The following is a 15,113-nucleotide window of genomic DNA, read 5'->3' on the forward strand; positions in this document are numbered from 1 at the left end:
AGTAGTTAACATGATACTGAAAAGTTCACAATCTATATCAACAGACAAAATCACCTCTGACAAAGGTTACATGACAGAGAAAAATCGTGATGATGGGTTTCTATTGTCCTCCGATTACTTCACTATCAGAAGACAATCCTCAAAGGCCGACCCTGCCAGGTTACTTGCGTGGCAAGAAGCAGGGAGAAGAAATGTTGAGATGACATATGTACGGTCTGAGTTTGAAAATGGGAGTGAAACTGATGAACATGTGCGGTCGGACCCAAGTGATGACGATGGTTACAATGTGGTAATAGCTGACGGTTGTCAGCGTGTGTTTGTCTATGGTCTTAAGCTTTTGTGGACTATTGAAAACAGAGATGCTGTTTGGGCTTGGGTTGGTGGCCTATCTAAAGCCTTTGAGCCTCCTAAGCCTTCTCCATCTCGGCAATATGCACAGAGGAAATTACTCGAGGAAAACAAAAAGCATGATGGAGCCGATTTAGGTCAAGATGATGTTTCAAAGGGTCCTGCCACTGGTAAAATTTCTAAGTCTCCCCCTTCTCAGCAAGCAGGTACTTCTGGGTCAATTTCTTCTCCTTCAAATTCAGTTAAGGAGGACACTTTGCTATCTGGTATGCCTTATATCCTCATTAACTTTTGTTAACTGCTTTGACTTCGAAAAATATGCAAATTAGATTAGAGACCAGTATCACACGATAAATAGATAGTTAAATATACCATCTGTTGCTACAAATAGTATTATTGCTTGCAAGATCATTGAGTTTTTTTTATTAAGTTCAAATATTTCCCCCGAGTCTTATACCCACTCTATTTCCTCTTTTTTGTGCATTGATAGCTAAGATGGAGAACATAGATGATTCAGATGGGACTCGACACTTCATGGTGAATGTCATTGAGCCTCAATTTAATCTTCACTCGGAGGATGCAAATGTAAGTTTACTAAGTGTGGACACTTAAAGCAGCAGGCAGCTTTTGAGATTTTGTTTGCCTTCAATTTTGTTTTTTTATTAAATTACTTATGACACTTTTTCAGTTTATTTTCCGGTATTGTCAATCAATTTACTTAGCACATTGTTTTGTTTTGTACTTATAAATATGCTTTCCTCCTAGTGGCGGCCCCCCTTTTATTTGTTAGATTTAATTGTCGGTGAATGTTAGTAACAATAACCGGCAGTTTGTTACTTTGTACCTCCTTGGTGCTTCATTCCTTTATTTGATATTTTTATTCATTTATTGATCTTCTAGAAGTTGTTCATGCTTTTAAAACAACCTCACTTTTTTTTTTGACAAACAGGGTAGATTTCTGCTGGCTGCTGTCAGTGGCCGTGTTTTGGCTCGATCGTTTCATTCAGTCCTTCATGTTGGTTATGAGATGATTGAGAAAGCTTTTGGTGCTACGGACGTACATATTGGTGAATATCAACCTGAAATGACATGGAAAAGAATGGAGTTCTCTGTTATGTTGGAGCACGTACAGGCTCATGTCGCACCAACAGATGTTGATCCTGGAGCTGGATTGCAGTGGCTTCCGAAAATTCTTAGAAGTTCTCCAAAAGTAATGCGTACAGGTGCTCTTCTCGAGAGAGTTTTTATGCCCTGTGATATGTATTTTAGGTACACAAGGCACAAAGGGGGCACGCCAGAACTGAAAGTGAGTTATTTTATACTTATGTTGTAAACATATAAATGAGTCTTTTTCCTTAGTAAGTCAATATATTCCAAGCTACGCATATCTTAGAACAGTTTGTTTCTCTAGTCTTAGAACTGTGGTTGGACTTAACCCATGCCCATAAAACTCTCACAACTAACTTGTGAGGTGAAGATTGACACCACTTATAAACATATGTTCAAGCCATATTTCATCAAACATGGAACTCTTTAACACACCCCATCTCGCCCAACACTATTGGGCTTGGTGCATGATTATAAATGGTGGGGGACCCGATAACAGAAACCTGATAGTAAGTAGTCCAATGAATCTTGAACGAGACTCTAATACCATCTTAGAATTGCGGTTAGGCCTAACACAACCCCATAAAACAGGCTTATAAGATAATGATTTTCCCCCATTTATAAACATATGTTCACACCATACTTCATCTGAGGTGGAACTCTTTAACATCTAGTTAGTAAATGTCATTTCTCATGGCTATCAATACTCTATGTCAAATGTTTCATTTTAGTTTAAACACGAGTCCAACTGCAGGTGAAACCTTTGAAGGAGCTCACATTCAATTCTCGTAATATAACGGCAACAATGACATCTCGCCAGTTTCAGGTCATGCTGGATGTGTTGATCAATCTTCTCTTTGCACGCCTACCAAAGTAAGGACCAGCCTACTATCTCCCAGTGTTCATTCTAAATTAATTTTTTCTTTCCAAATTTTACCTATTTCAAACACAAGTATGCTGCGACTCACTCCTAATCATAATGCTAATTATCTCTAATGTAACGTAGCAATTCATTTTTTATGTTTACAACATTGATTACTCTTTTAAATTTGATGCATTAATATCTGTGAGATGGTTATTAAAAAAGGTATTGTGGCATAAATGACAAGTTGACTACATAAGCTAGGACCACAATTGTCTTTATTGAAAATAAGAGAAAACAAGAGGCAATTGGCAAAACTGTGTTTGAATAGCACTACAGAAGTTTATTATATCAGGAATTACACAGTTAAGAGTATTAATTACAAAAAGGAATATGCTACGAACTATTCTATTTTAAGATTGTATTTACAAGTATCAACACTCCCCCTCAAACTGGAATATATAAATCAAATGCACCAAGCTTGCCTCACATATAATTAGTTCTAGACCTCATAGGGACTTTGTAAAAACATTTGTCAATTGACCATTAGAATTGACAAAGCTTGTGAGAGTGTCGCCTGATTTGATCTCTCTCTGACAAAATGACAGTCTATCTCAATATGTTTTTTTCTCTCATGGAAAAATTGATTTGAAGCGATATGCAAGGCAACTTGATTATTACAGATTAGTATCATTGTTCTTGCTTCTTCAAATTGAAGTTCCTTGAGCATCTACTTCAACCTAATGAGTTCACATGTTACCCCATGACCCTATATTCTTCCTTAGAGCTTGATCTTGCAACTACATTTTTTCTTACTTTTCCAGGGTATCAAGTTTCTTCCAACTGTGAAATTATTAGACTATCTTTAGATTAGCCTGCCTCAATACATAAAAAATAGCGTAGTTTACCATATCTTTCGTTTTAAAACTGATTCAGAAGATGTTATTTCAATTGGAGTATTCTTTGCCAATCATTACAAGTTATGACAATATCATCAGAAGACGAGAGACATTTGCTGAAACCGTGTGTTTGAATAGCACCATGGAAATTCTGTTATATAGGGAATTGCATAGTTAAGAGTATTAATTAAAAAAGAAATATGCTACAGGCTTCTTTCAAATATCAACAGGCTTCTTTCAAGAAGTTCAACTCCCAGAGATTTCATTTGTGACTGATTTTTCAGTTGTTACTTTATTTAGATATAACAATATGCTGTATTGTAGGTATAGTTATTTGGTATAGTGAAGCCTCGCATCAGCCGATACCTCTGTTTATTATTGACTCTTAGCTTCTTTATTGCAGATACTGACTTGAAATAGGGGTTAGATGTTATCACTGCTTGAGTAGTTTTCTTTTTAGATTTACTCTTTTTTTAATTGTGTAAAAATACTTATATCAGAGTGTTTTCTTTTGATATTTATTCACAGATTTAACTATAACTTTGATCATCAAGTTTTACATTGATATGATTTTTTTTTTGGCTTTCAAGTAACCTAAATGAAACACATTATATTTTACGATATATGATGAGTACTTCCAAGTAAATGTATATTGTTCTCAACTCAGGCCTCGGAAAAGTAGCCTGTCCTTTCCAGCCGAAGATGATGATGATGTTGAAGAAGAGGCAGATGAGGTGGTTCCTGATGGTGTTGAAGAGGTGGAGCTTGCAAAAATTAATCTTGAAAAAAGACAAAGGGAACAAAAGTTGCTTCTTGATGATATTAGAAAATTATCTCTTTGGTGTGACTCTTCTGGAGATGTACATGCTGAAAAGGAAAGTGACTCGTGGATGATAACTGTGGAAGATCTATGCTGGTAAGAAATGAACCTGATCAACAATATTTTAACTGACTTGAAAGTCTTGGTCAAATTATAGTTGCTTATTGTTAAATCTTCCAGCTCTTTTATATAAAAAAAAAATGAAATCAATTATGTACTGTGCTTAGTGATAATTTTGTGTTTGTTATATTTGAAATATTTATCCAAGAGCTTGCACCGAGATGCATGTTTTTTGTAGATGATATAGTCCTATTTGAAGAGTCGAATGAGAATTTAAATGAGAGGTTGGAGACTTGGAGACGAGCTTTAGAAACTCATGGTTTTCGCCTAAGCAAAAGTAAGACGGAGTATATGGAATGTAGTTCAACAAAAGAAGAAGCATTTCTAATCTTGAGGTGAAAGTTGGAGACCATATCATCCCCCGAGTCACAAGGTTTAAATATCTTCGGACGTAATATAAAATGATGGAGAAATAGAAGGGGATGTAAACCATCGAATTCAAGTTAGGTGATTGAAATAGAGGAGGATTTCAGGGGTTTTAAGTGACTCAAAGGTAGCGCTCAAGCCAAAGAATTTTTTTATCGGACTGCGGTAAGACTTGTGGTGTTGTACGGGACAAAATGTTGGACGATTAAGAATCAACACAAGAACAAAGTTAGTGCAACATAGACGAGGATGTTGTGTTGAATGTGATGTAAGACTAGACAATATAGGATTAGAAATGAAAATATTAGAGTGTTGGGGTAAAACCTATAGCAAAGAAGATGGTGGAAAATAGACTTAGGTGGTTTGGGCATGTAGAGAGAAAAATCTGTAGATTCTGTGATAAGGAGAGTAGATCTAATTGAGAGAAGTCAAAAAAATTAGAGGAAGATGAATCCTTAGAAAGACTATTAGAGAAGTTATTAAGAAAGTCTTGAGACTAACGATTTGGATATAATGCTAATATATTTGGTGTTTGAATAGAACTCTTAGAATTTTGTATTTGACCTTCTCAACCTTACAAAACTGGTTTGTAAGGTGATGATTTTCCCTGTTTATAAACATAAGTTTTGGCCATATCTTTGATAGGACTGTTATTGTTAGTTAAGAAGTTGTTACTTGTTAGTTAAATACTCCCTCCATAAAGATTTATCAGCAAAAAAATACACATTTTTTTTGATGCAAATTTTAAGCAAAAAATCGTCAACTTCATTTTATTTAAGCATTTTATTCTAAAAATGCTTCTTTTTCAAGATAAAATTAAAATTTGCTTTCTTTAATTTTTTTCCATAAACTGTTGAAGTTGATAGTTGTGTTGTTGGAGCTGATTGAAGTCCCACATTGCTTAGGTTCTCTGGCTGTTGGATTTATAAATGTGTTAGGGCAACCTCATCATTTGAGTTAGTTTTTGGGATTGAGATCTAAACATTTTTATCATGGTATCAGAGTCGGATTAAGGACTGCAATGTGGGAATTTGACCAAGACCCACACTAGGTGTTAGGGTGGGTTTTGAAGTTGATAATTGTGTTGTTGGAGTTGTTTGAAGTTCCACATTGCTTAGTTTCCTAGGCTATTGAATGTATAAATAAGTGGGGGCAATTTCACGCTTTGAGCTAGTTTTTGGCATAGAGATTCAAGCTTATTTAACAACAACAACCAATTGAAATTGTTTTTACATCTTTCATAAAACATATTTCAGAAAAACTACAAAAATTTGAATTTTCTTAATATGTAAACATTTTGATTTTCGCTTATAAATCGTTACGGAGGTGTAGTTGTTTAATTAGTTAAATAGTTGATGCGTAGCTAGTAGTTCTATTTAAAGGTAGTTAGGGAAAATAACGCATGCTGCATATTGAGAGGAGAATCAGAGAGGGGATTGTCTTGTCTAATCATTTGAGAGGAATAGGGCCTTTTGGCATTGGGAAGTAGGTAGACCTTCGGAGTGATGCTATTGCTTATAAGCAAAGGGGATTCTTTCCCATTTTCCGTAATAATATAACAGTTAGTTCTATTCGATTGGTATCAGAACTTGGTTAGTTGATAGGTATATTATTGTTAGGTTGTTACTTGTTAGCTAATTAGTTAACGGGTAGTTAGTTAGTAGTAGTTAGTTAGTAGTTTTGTTGGAAGGTAGTTTGGCCAAATAAGGCATGCAGTGCTTTCTATAAATAGAGAGGAGGCTTACTATAATAGAGAGAAGGATGGGAAATATATTGCATAACGTTTTTTGTTGATACACAAGATATTGCATTATTCATTAGCATAGTACTAGCTCCTAAGCTTTCACAATTTCTTTTATTACTTTTGATATAATTATTTCTCATTTCTCTATAACACCCTTAACTATATACTATTATCTCATCCCACATATTTCTCTTTGCCATAAATACTAAGGGTATTATAATTATATACAAAACAATAATTAATGTTGCATTAAACTTTGAATATGGCAAATAAATTGATAGAATTTTTTGTGATACAACGACAAGTAATCGGGAACGAAAGGAGTATATTAATAAGGATATTTTAGTCACAAAGCTCATTTTATCATGAAAGTTAGTATACTCGATGATTTTCTTAAGAAATGTGCATAACCTTACTTGCCACTTAATGAGATGTAGTGAGTAATTTTGAGATGTATTTTGTATTTGTATGCATCTTTCAATATATGACAAATGTTCTTGCCTAATTAAACACCGGCAGGTTCAAGGATTGAAGAGAGAGCTATTAAGTGCACAAAAATCTAGAAAAGCAGCGTCAGTAGCACTAAGGCTAGCTCTTCAAAAAGCTGCGCAGCTAAGGTTGACAGAGAAGGAGAAGAACAAAAGTCCTTCGTATGCTATGCGGATATCTCTGCAAATTAACAAAGTTGTTTGGAGCATGCTTGTTGACGGTAAATCCTTTGCTGAAGCCGAGATCAATGACATGGTAAGATTTATGTAGCAAGCTTGTGCTCTCTCACTTTTCTCGATGTTCACTTCCAAAACTGGCAGAGTCCATTGCCAAATTGCTTCACGGAAAGTATAAACTGTTGTCTCTATCAAATCTACTCTTGAAATATATGTCCTAAAAGTTTCTCGTATCAGTGGTTAAATTTTGTACATGGTTTGCATCGATACAAAACTGATCTTTTTCTACGTTAGCGAGCCATTCAATGTCTTAATCTGACTACTGTTGGAACTAGGGTGATCGTATCCGAACCAATCCAAAAGCAAAACCGCAAATCGAACCAATCCAAACCGAAACCGCAAAAAACCGCGTTTGGTTTGGATGATTTTGGATGGTTTTTAGACTGAACCGCACGGTTTGGTTTGGTTTGCGGTTTTTATTTCACGAAACCGAACGGAACCGAACCAAACCGCATATTTAACTTAAGTTTTAAATTTTTATAATTAATTTATTATCTTTCCAAATTCAATTGCACACAGCCACATCTAACGTTTTGAATTTTAATAATTAATTTATTAACTTAAGTTTTGGCATAATCCACTTAATTTTTGTATTTTATATATATATATATATATATATATATATATATATATATATATATATAATTCTCTACGGTCTAATATATGTATTTTTAGTTCTCTACTGTTCTTGTAATATAATTTCTTTTGCATGGTATAATATCATATATTATATTGACATTGAATTACTTTCCTTTTTCCTTTTATTTCAGTACATTTTTATTTTATAGTGTAAACCGCAGTCAACCGAAACCGATCCTAACCGCATTGGTTTGGTTTGGTTTGGTTTGGATGACTTTTTAAAAAATTAACCGAACCAAACCGAACCGCATGCATTTTTATCTCGCGGTTAGGATGGCTTTTATGCTCAAAACCGAACCAAACCGCACCGCGAACACCCCTAGTTGGAACCAAGGAAAATATCACATAAGTCTTATTTAGTTTTTCTTTCTTGACCAGATTCAAATGTCTGAGAATGGTGGTTTCTTGCTAGCTCAGTTTTGCAACTTTCCTTTTTTTTTTTTTTTTCCTTCTTTTTGGTCTCAATTTGCAAGAGTATGCTCATTTGGTTTAGTTTTTGAAAACGCTTAGATATATGACTTCGACCGGGATTACAAGGATGTCGGTGTTGCTCAGTTTACAACAAAATATTTTGTTGTCAGAAACTGCCTGCCTAATGCCAAGTCTGATATGCTTTTGTCAGCATGGAATCCTCCAACTGAATGGGGAAAGTATGTAACTCTTCCTGGACTTTTTTTTTAGTTTATTGGTGCTTACAGGTCAATATTTTGATATTTGTTGATTTTCTGTTCAAGGGTTGTTTTAATGGTTACAGAGGAGTTAGGTTACTTTTTGATTATGTTTGAAATTCTAGCCGAACTCCATCCGCCCTCCTTTTAAGTTACTATAAATGGCTTATTCTCTCTCTCTCTCTCTCTCTCTCTCCTACCAACTTGCTGTATTTGTGCTCTTGATATCGTTGAGCATGTCTACTAGCCTTATGAATCACTAGCGCTGCTCCTGTTTACATCACTGAATTATAGAGGATGTACCTTGTTGCATATGATAGTAAATGTTGTACATAGTTAATTTTATTATTGGTATTTTTAGTAGTAATTCATGTTTGGACCTTAAGTAAGGCTAATAAGGTTAGAATATTCTATATAAAGAGATTAGTGCTTGTATATCCATTACCACTATACAATATTCTTAGAATTATTTGGATTGAGCCTAACTCATTCCTACAAAACCGGCTTGTAAGGTGAGGATTGCCTCCACTTATAGACATAACAAAAGACATATATCTGAGCAATGTGGGACTAAATTCACCCCTTCAAACCCAACACAATGAAGGTGTTGGGGGCTGCATTCAAGGCAAGCCAAAGTGCTGCAATTAAGGCGACTAGGGGCTGACCGCAATTAAGGCGGAAATTCCAACACACCCCTTCACGCTTGGGCCTCAATGAGCCCGAAGCGTGGACGATGAGGGAAGCCCAACAAGTTGTCTAGGATAGACTCTGATACCATATTAGAATTGGAGTTTGATATGTGTATTTTTCTTATTTTAAGGTATTAATATATGTAGTTAGAATTTATGTTTACTATGTACATTATTTTTGTCTTCACAATATCGGTCGTTCTGATATCCTCTATGCCACCATAGCATTTTGGGGTTTTGGCGCTATGCACCGCTATTCGCAATCAACAACATAGTACTGCACCCTATTGCACCCAGACTTCATTCATCTGCATTTTTATTTTTAAAAATTTCTATACATTTCTGTGTTCCTTATTGCAAGTGTCATAGGCTTAACTGCTTTCTTTTTAATGAATGTTTTTCCAGAAAAGTGATGCTTCGGGTTGATGCTCAACAGGGAGCTCCAAGAGATGGAAATTCTTCTCTTGAACTTTTTCAGGTAATTTGTTTTGGGTTCCTTTTCTAATTTGTGTTTTTTCCTTTCTTGCTTTTTTGGGTGGTATTTGGTTAAAGATAGGGCCATTTGGTCATACCGTAATAAAGTTATCTCATGTATACTTTCTCCAAAAATAATTAATATTGTCTAGTTAGTTCCAAGAAGGTTTTGGTCTGATTCTCTGCCTAATTTAACGATTTGAAATTTTAAGATTACATTCCTGTAGGTGTGGGATTGATGTCTGTTAACATCAAGTGGCCCGTTTAAATGTTATCAATAGCTGTATATCATAAACATGCCTAAATTACACCTTTCTTTGAAAAAATTATTATTTTTGTGAATTTCTCATTTGTAACACAAATTTAATTGCAGTGAAAATATAAAATGTGAATATCAAGGAGCTAGAAAAATGGAAATGTTATATCTCCATTCTGTGGATTTTTCTTCAAAATATATAATTTATGCCCTCTTACTCTAAAAAGTTTAGAAGATATAAGAGAGATATGTCTTCTCGGTAGGCATGGCAATCGGGATCGATGTTGTGGATATCCGCAACAACCCACTAAGTTTGAACGGGAAAACACACTTTGATCATTGTAAATTTTCTTTTCATCCATTTGAGTCTCAGACAAATCCATTTAGAGTGCCCTGTTTCAGTCCATGTCATCAATAACCTGATGCTATATGCTGACGTGTAAAATTTTCTCTTCCCCCCTGATTAGTTCTACCGAATCATGCACCTCTTTTCAAAGTTTACTCCAAGGAAGTCTCTCCGCCACTCACATGTCTGATATTCACATTGGCACTCCTCAAATTTAACTTATCCAATTCATGGATGCAATTCTTAGCCTTACACCAAAAAGAAAAACTAAATGCACACTAGAAAAACACTCATAAATCTTCCCTACGATAATTGTACAGCTGTATAAGTTCTCCATTGCACAATTAAATAATACTAAAAATTTGTATTGCCATATAATTCACATATTAACAATTATGTCCTGTTATTTTCTTATTTCTCCCAAGTACACAAGCTATATTTTAAGCTTGTTTTTTCATGATTCAGAATATGGCCTACATTTTGACATTGGGCTCTAACTAATGTGAAAATACTTTCAACTATAGGTAGAGATTTATCCCCTTAAGATCCATTTAACGGAGACGATGTACAGAATGATGTGGGAGTATTTCTTTCCAGAAGAAGAACAAGATTCCCAACGGAGGCAGGTTAGTTTAGGATTAAAAATCCTTATTACCCCGTCTGTTAAAACCAAGGTTAAATTTGCAAATACAGTTGGTCAAATATATACTGGGGGTTATTTACACAGGAAGTTTGGAAGGTTTCTACCACTGCTGGTGCAAGGCGTGTAAAGAAAGGTTCGCTCCTTGAAGCTTCTGCTTCAAACAGTCACTCAATAAAAGAGACTGAGGCCTCATCTAAATCTGGCATATCTGCAATGCTATTTCCTGCAACCAGTCAGCTTCCTGTCCATGCTATATCAGCTCAAGTAAGCATTTAATTATTTGTCGAGTACATGACTCTATTATTTAATTACTAATAATATAGAGGATAATATGAAAGGCGGCATTGGTGGGAAAAGTAGAGAAGAATACAGTTTTGTTCTTGTCTCCTAATTTATATTAATTTTAGATGTTAGCTAGATTTCCATAAGGAATTTTTGTAACCTACCTGCAGATAACCAAAGTGCAGAGTGCCAAAGAAAACCCTAGTACTAGTTTAACCCCTGAGTTGAGAAGGACATCATCTTTTGACCGAAGTTGGGAAGACACTGTTGCCGAATCTGTAGCTAATGAACTTGTTTTGCAAAGTTTCTCTTCCTCAAAAGATGTTCCATGTAGTTCTGCCGACCAACAAGATGAAGCCAAGAATAAATCAAAAGATTCCAGAGGTGTTAAAGGTGGCCGCTCATCTCATGAAGAAAAAAAGGTGGCTAAGTCACATGAAGAGAAGAGATCAAGGCCACGGAAAATGATGGAGTTTCACAACATCAAAATTAGCCAGGTAGGTGGTTTCGGGCATTGGTAAAGTTGTTGTCTATCTTCATTTATGATGCAACATTTCAAATTTAAACACAGAGCATTATTTCTTGCAGGTGGAATTATTGGTTACATATGAAGGACAGAGGATTGTTGTAAATGATCTCAAGTTACTTATGGATCAATTTCACCGGCCGGAGTTTACTGGGACTTGGCGAAAACTCTTTTCTAGAGTAAAGAAGCACATCATCTGGGGGGTCCTGAAGTCTGTGACTGGAATGCAGGTGACGAGTGACTTACAGTTTCCTTCTATTTTCATTTTTGTTGGTTATAGTTATATATAACTGATGTTTTCCGTTGAACTCAGATACCCTATTTATACCTACCGCTGCAAATTTATGAGCGTGTTTTCCTTTAGATCATGTATTCAATATCTAGATCTATTTGGTGGCAACTTTTAACTGTTTCTCTACTGAAGTCCCTTACATATTTTACCTATTCTTTGGATCTCGCAGGGTCGTAAATTTAAAGATAAAGGTCAAAGTCAGCCTACCGGAGCTGGTGTTCCTGAAATTGACCTCAATTTTAGTGACAATGAAGGCCAAGGAGGAAAGTCTGATCAATATCCACCATCTTGGCCCAAGCGTCCAGGTGATGGTGCAGGTGATGGATTTGTGACATCTATTAGAGGACTATTCAGTACTCAGCGTCGCAAGGCAAAGGCATTTGTGCTCCGAACTATGAGGGGTGAAGCAGAGAATGATTTTCCAGGTGATTGGAGTGAAAGTGATATGGAATTCTCTCCTTTTGCTAGGCAGCTGACCATTACAAAAGCTAAAAAACTTATTAGGAGGCACACTAAGAAGTTCCGCTCCAGAGGACAAAAAGGTTTGCTAATTTGTTTCCTTTGTGCTATTGCTTTTGTATTTATGACTGCTTAATATTAATTCAATTTTTGGAACTTTGGTTTTTTAATTTTGGCTAAAAGAACAATATATTACTGGAAAGAAAGGAGAGTACATGTATGGCCAAAAGTTATTTTTAAGACGAGAAATTCTTCAAATGAAACAGCAAAGAAAGCAAGCCAACATGGCAATTAGAGTGCGGCTAAATTGTCTTCTAAAACTGTTAATAAACCAGTAACATATCTTCAAGTAAATGCACCAAATGCTTTTTTTTTTTATGTAAAAAGTTTAGGGTGAGGGGGTATGCTTGTGTCCAAGGTAGGGTAGCCCTTAGGGTTCAAAGAACACCTACAAAGGGATTTACTTTTACCTCCCTCCAATGATACTAGCAGAGCTCAAACTTGGAACCACCGGATCCAAGGTCTATCTTTTTACCACTAGACCAAATCCTTGGAGTTTACATTAGACAATTGTTAAAACAGCCCATAAATTCAGATATTCTTTACTTTTTCTCTAAACCTTATTAAACTGATCTTTGTTTTAAGAAGCCAGGCACCAATCAGAATAGAAGGCCCAACTGCAAAAACCAGCAAAACTAAATCCAATCGATATCAAGGTGAAAGAATACCTCTAGTGTTCACCGATAAGATCCGATAGATATTATCCTTTAAAATTAGTTGCTTTAACCATTATGCACGCAAACAGGCTACTGTTCCCAAACTACTACTCATGTAAGGAAAGAGGCGTCTTTGGTCTACAACACAAGGGCTAGGAATACTCTCTTTATAACACTCTCTCAGACACTCACTCTCTTATTGGATGAAACACACAAGTCCCTCACTTTCGAAATGGGTCTCACATAAAGCAGTAGGATCCACATGTGTTTTGCCCAACAAAAAGGGGAGGGTTAGAGAGAGTGTTTTCAGCTTTCCTCATCTATTACATGTCAATTGTATTAATCCTTGTAAGGAAGGCTCAACATTGGAGGGAGTTTCAAACTTCCAAATAGTATTAATCAGGGTCTCATGATTAAGACAGCAAGCGACTCTACTAGGGACTTTTAAGAAAAGAAATACAACAGCCCAGTCTTTTTCCACTACTTGATTGGATTTGACTAACTTACAAAGAACACATACATGAAAATTTCTGATTATCCAAAGTAAAACCATGAGTTATTTCTTCACTTGTTTCTGCATTACTTGATTGTATTTCAAGGTTATATTTTGGTGATAATTTTTAGTGTAAATAAAACGAGTATATTATGTTTGTGACGCTGTATTCATTTTTGGTCTTCTACCTTTATTTTTTTTCCTCTGTTGTATTTTGTTCTTACTTAGTTGAATACCCTAACATTATGATTATACTTTTATAAATCTAACCTTTATGAGTATGGCAAACTCACATTAGCTTTTTCAACGATTGTATGTGCCCCCAGACTTGCGAAGTTAGCCAATCAAATGATAGAGTCCAGTGACATTCTTGCAAAGTTAGCCAACATATTTGTTTTGATATTTGACTTCCTTGTCTGATTTTCTCATTCTGGTCAAATCCTATTATGTTCTCTTGATTACTTGAGGATGAAGTTTCAATCTCTTGCAGGTTCGTCTTCCCAACAAAGAGAATCGTTACCATCATCTCCAAGAGAGACAACCACATTTGATAGTGATTCTTCAAGTGGATCCTCACCATATGAAGATTTTCACGAATAGAAATGTTCATAGTTATCAAAGGATTTCATACTTTTCGATCATGATACACATTTGATCTAGTTCTTACATGCTCTAAAGGATACACCAATGTGTGAGATGATTTCTCTCTGTTAAGAGCAGCAGTTGAAAACTGCAATGTACATCTTGAGCTGAAGGGCACCTGGAATGGAAACAGAAATACATGACTGATGTCGATAGCTATCAAATGTGTATATTCGTGACGATACTAGTCAGACTCTAGTCATTGGTGATAAAGAGGCTTTCATCTGACATTTTCCATTCCACATAAACCACACATCTAATGTTTTATACCTTAACAACACGAGTATCAGTGATCAAAGAGCTTGTGGTCGTCTCTTTTGCTCAAGTCACATCAACACCCGGGTTGTATATTCTTGTAGCTTCTTGTCAGTTTTCAATTTTGGCTTCTTAATTTATTAGATAATAATATGCTAAAGGTTGACAAGATTATTATGTATAGACATTTGATCATATTTTGATAAAATAGAATAAAATCTATATTTTTATTTTGCAAATCGAGATCCTTATATAGACTAATGCATTTAAATGCTACTTTGAATGAATAGATTTGAAATTCATCGCCAGATTGCATATTAAGATTTGTTTTTAGATAAAGATATATCCAACTATAGATGAATATGATTTATGGTTACTATTCGTTAGTTTCCTCTTTTTAATCACGGTCGTGGGAGTTTGCAAATATGAAATACATTTGTAACTAGGTTTTAGTCCAATTCAAACTAAGTACTGAGTGGGTGAATTGAATTTTTTTGAAATTGTCAATATTATAGACTATAAAATTGCAAATTAGTAAATGCACATTCAGAATTGGAACGTGTCCTTCTGGAACTATTTTTCTATTAACTTTCTATTGTTAGGACTGAAATGATATGCCAAATGAATAGTCTTTATGATTGACAATTTTTTTATAGACTCCCATGGAGTAAAAACCCTTGCTTAAAACTCCGAAATATTCTTCGGAGATGCATCTCCGAAAACACCTTAAAAAAATTAGAAT

General features: G+C 35.2%; 1 pseudogene; it reads left to right on the top strand.

The window, feature by feature from the left end:
* Window positions 1–6: 6 nt before the first annotated feature.
* LOC131660935 (protein SABRE-like) lies at window positions 7–14,610 on the top strand (annotated as a pseudogene).
* The last annotated feature ends 503 nt before the right edge of the window (window positions 14,611–15,113 follow it).

Source organism: Vicia villosa, linkage group LG3 (assembly GCF_029867415.1).
Source record: "Vicia villosa cultivar HV-30 ecotype Madison, WI linkage group LG3, Vvil1.0, whole genome shotgun sequence".
Taxonomy (NCBI): Eukaryota; Viridiplantae; Streptophyta; class Magnoliopsida; order Fabales; family Fabaceae; genus Vicia; species Vicia villosa.